Raw genomic sequence first — 4,513 nt, forward strand, 5'->3', positions numbered from 1 at the left:
CTAAGTGGTGGAGTTTTGGTGAGAATTTTAAGGCTTTTTTTTTTTTTTTTTCTTAACTGCAGGTTATAATGTTGGAAGGCAACCCTTGTGTTTCTTAACTATTCTTACAGTAATTTTTCTATGATGTAATTCTGTAGGGAGGTTGAGCTCCTTTGTCATCTCCCTTAAGGGAATAAACAGGTTCCCAATGCAGTTATACAACTTAAATGTGCGTAGTTAAGTTTAAGTTAAAACTAACAAGAAGCTAAAGCTTATTAACCACTGATGTTCTTGAGATAATGACCACCAAAACTTGGTACTATTGCAGCCAAACCCCAGATTGGATCTCTAGATAACATTGATATTTCAGGCTGTTGTCAGTTCCAAAGCTTTCATTGTGTAAAAATCGCCCCTGTGGTGCAAAAGCTTACAGATTCCAACTTATTTGTATTGTAAATGGGGCTTCTCACTTGTGTTCTTAACAGTGCTAATAAGATAGGAGAATAACTTCTTGGGTCAATTTTTAAAGTAGACTGGGTGTGAACAGCAGCACTGATAGGAATAAAACAATAAAAAAAAACAGTTGGAGTAGAACCTTTGTTCTTTTAGTTGTTATATGTTATCTTTCCATTCACAGCAAAAGGATTTCAGGTGTATACTTCCAATTAAATCAACAGGAAAAGATGAAGCCTCCAAGAAGGCTTGCTTGTAGAAGTCTCAGTACTTTCCTTATACTTTGTGATGAGTAAACTGTATAGGCTGTTTATGCTGGTTGAAGCTTACTTGTTTAATTAATGGAATTGCATGTTTATTTTTAGCATCAGTGGAAGTGTTTTTGACTGTAATTCCTTCTACATTGTCACACTTAGAATTGAGAGCAAATTTCTATACAATGCAAGTGAGAGACATCAACTTTAGACATTGTCAGAAGAATAAAAACATTTTTCTGGGTTTTGTTCTAGATAATTCACTTTTTTCTTTTAACTTAAAAGAAAATGTCTGCATCTAACGTTGCAGCAAGAGTGAAAACTTAGCTTTCATCTATGTGGCATGTTGAAGTTCATTTGTTAGGGCTGGAAGCCTGTATTAATTGTATCTGGGGGAAAAAAAAAATAGTGGTAGTAACTTAAGTCAAGCTAAGATTAACAGACAGATATTTGAGCAATGTCTTCTTACCAGATCTAAGAGATCTGGAATATCCCATTTTACCTGACTGCATTTTAGATGCTCCCAAGAGAGAGTTGTCTAGCTTCTGCTCCATACAGATTGATTCACTGGTTGATGTTAGCCAACTAGCATGTTCACAGTTGCAGAAGCTCAGAGGAAAAAATACTGTAAATGAAGCAGTAACAGCCAAAGCTTGAGCATCCCAAGAATCCTGGGAAGCAAAGTGTACTTAAATGCTGATGCTGCAACTAACTGATGGGATAGATCAAATTCGGGGCACGGAATATCAACCAGTCCCTGTTTCTCCATAGTAATCTTTCTCCTGGAACAAAAAACACTGTACAAGGGAATATTACATGTTACCTTGGAGTCCTTCTTAAATCGGAAAATGTGAAATTCTTGGTGAACTGGTTGAAGTGGAGGTTCTTACAGTGGAGTATACTCAGGAAAAAAAATCCTTGCTATATTAATTAGGGAAGCTGAGAATCCTGTTGGACAAACTGGTCATGAACAAATTGTTCCAAGGCCTGTAGATGAATTAGGATGAACTCTAGGCCCTTCAAATGAAGATCTTTTAGCCAGTCTTGATGAAAATAATGAATTTGCTTTAAATAATGTAAAGCCTTCAGAAAGCAGATACTGCAGCAGAAGTGACAATTTTAGTACAGCCTCAGGTTTGCTCACTACACATGATGAAAATGTTTTGTAACAAGAATTTGGAAATCCTTTGCCTCATTCAGATGAACAAATTTAATCTCCTGTAGAATGTTGGCGGCTTTTAAAATTACTTTCCTTTGGAAGATGACTTTCTTCTGGAAGAATAGATCCAAAGAGAGCTGGAAGAAGTGCTGTCAGTGGTCATGAAGACAAACATAGATTTGATTACTGAGAGGCTTCTACATACATCTAGAAGCTCATGTGATTCATCTTTAAATGGCACTTATGAAAAAGATTATATAAATGAGAGAAACCTGTAAAAGCTACTGTTATGGTTTGAGAAACCCATAACAATTTGTTGTTGTTTAGACAATCATTCTATCACCTGATGACCCCTCCCCACCTGGGAAAGGGAATCGGGAAAACACAAGGAAACCCGGGAGCTGAAGTATAAACAGATTTAATAGAGTAAGATAAGATAATTAACATTAATAGATCTAAAGAACCAATATTGATCCCGATACCAATACAGAATATGCAAATATTATACTCAGCCAATTATATCAGTAGGAAGCTATGCACTCTCAGCAGTGGACAGTAAATGTCAGACACTGCAAGTGCTACAGCTTTGGGAGGAAAGGCAGGCTTCGGGAGTCTGGCGCTGAATCACAGAATTTTCAGAGTTGGAAGGGACCTCTAGAGATCATCTAGTCCAACTCCCCTGCTAAAGCAGGATTGCCTAGAGCACATTACTCAGGACTGTATCCAGGCGGGTTTTGAAAATCTCCAGAGAAGGAGACTCCACAACCTCCCTGGGCAGCCTGTTCCAGTGCTCTGTCGCCCTAACTGTAAAGAAGTTTTTCCGTGTGTTGGAACGAGGCACAAAGTTCTCAGGATTGCAGCCATCAAGGGAGAGAGAGAACTTTGCAGCAAACTTTCTAATTTATAGTGAATGTGACGTTGATGGTATGAAATAATCCTGTTGGCCAGCTTGGGTCAAGTGCCTGGGTCTCTCTCCTCCTCATTCCTGCACCTGGCAAGCTCAAAATTGCTGAGACCTTGAAACCCACACACCATAGCTGGCTACAAAGTAAATATTTTCACTAATTCAGACACTAGAGTCTTCTAAAAGTGCAGTCTTCCCAGGCGTTAGAAGAGAAATTAGTCCTGTGTCGCTCAAACCAGGACAGGTATTCTTTTCAATCATACTCTAACTATGAGATAGTTTCTAGACAATTCTACCTGTGTTAAAACTTAAATTTGAAATTGAAATAATATTATTGAGTATTTTTAGCTGTTTCCAAAGTTCAGTGGTAAGACCTGTTTTGACCTTTTTTTTTCCCCCATGGTAAAACCATGTCAGTTTATGTTTCAATTTAATTTGAGCCTTCCAAAAGCAAAACAAGCCCCACCCCACCCCTAAATGCATCCCACAAGATAATGCAGAAATAGATATATTGTTCTTAATCTTCAGTTCAAAATTGTAGTCTGTGCTGTATTAGCATAACATGACTTCTGAAAACTGTTTTCCAGAATGCTGGAGCAGTGATTGGAAAAGGTGGCAAAAATATTAAGGCACTTCGTACAGATGTGAGTATATATGAGTTTGGATTAATTTAACACTAATTCTTTCAGAACTGCATTGAAAACTTGATTGCATACATTTCTAAAAATTGAGAAATTCAAATCTAGACAACAATCTAATTATAAGCCATTTTTAATGATTGTTAGGGGAGATAACTTTAGGTTTTCAGTTTGTGTTGTAATTAAAACCCAGCTTGAGTTATGTGGGAAAAGTTTATATTAAACCTCTCTGCTTTCAAATAGGGTTTCTCTAAATCGCACACTTCAAATGAGTTAACATCTTTAATTAGAAATATTGGCAAAGCTTAAAGCCCTTAACTGTACCATTTCCCATATGTGTGAATCAATTATAGTACTATTGAAAACTACTGCAGGTGGCTGGCTTAACCCAGTGATAGAGCAATTCTTTAACTTCCTTTAAAAAAACCCCATAAAGGTCCATCTGCTCTTACTTTAACAGCTTGGACATAAAGCACAAAAACATTCATGTTAAGGTTCCATGGTTTAAATACAGGTATAGAACAGTAAAGAAACATTTTATCCTGTTACTTGGAAGCATTTTTAAATGGTCATGACTTATTTACCCAAAAGTAAAGTGCCCAAAATGAATATGTTGAAAAAGATCCCATTTCACATTCAGAGCTTAAGGATGGCTTAGAGAAATGTCAAAGATGACTGATAGATCTCTGTTTGAAGACTGTAAGTTTAATCCTTTTTTTCAGTCTAAAGCCACTGTATTAATTTTACAGGATGTGGATGCAAGGCATCTAGAACAATTGAAGAATTGTTTGAATAAATAATGTGCGCAGACTTGTAGATTGTATATTAGGAGATGTTTACGTCAAGATTTCCCCTGAAGGACTGTTGAAAATTAAATTTTAAAGTTAAGTGGTATGCCTTTTCTCTCTCAGGAATAATAGTGGAAAAGTGAGAGGAGGAGATGTTTTAGCAAGTAGGAATTTACCAGTTTGTTTCTTATGGTGAATATTTGTTCTGGTTTGAGGTAAAACAGAACCAATTCTGTTCAGTAACTTTGCTTCTTAGCTGGGCCTCTGCTAACAACTGAAATTAACAGCATATTGTGCAGACAATGTTCACTCTCTCAGGGTGATAAGACCTATGTTTA

At 36.7% G+C, this 4,513-nt stretch overlaps 1 pseudogene; it reads left to right on the top strand.

Moving 5' to 3' along the window:
* Positions 1 to 974: 974 nt before the first annotated feature.
* LOC104293279 lies at positions 975 to 1,855 on the top strand (annotated as a pseudogene).
* The last annotated feature ends 2,658 nt before the right edge of the window (positions 1,856 to 4,513 follow it).

This window comes from Charadrius vociferus, unplaced genomic scaffold (genome assembly GCF_000708025.1).
Source record: "Charadrius vociferus isolate BGI_N301 unplaced genomic scaffold, ASM70802v2 scaffold29, whole genome shotgun sequence".
NCBI classification, from domain to species: Eukaryota; Metazoa; Chordata; class Aves; order Charadriiformes; family Charadriidae; genus Charadrius; species Charadrius vociferus.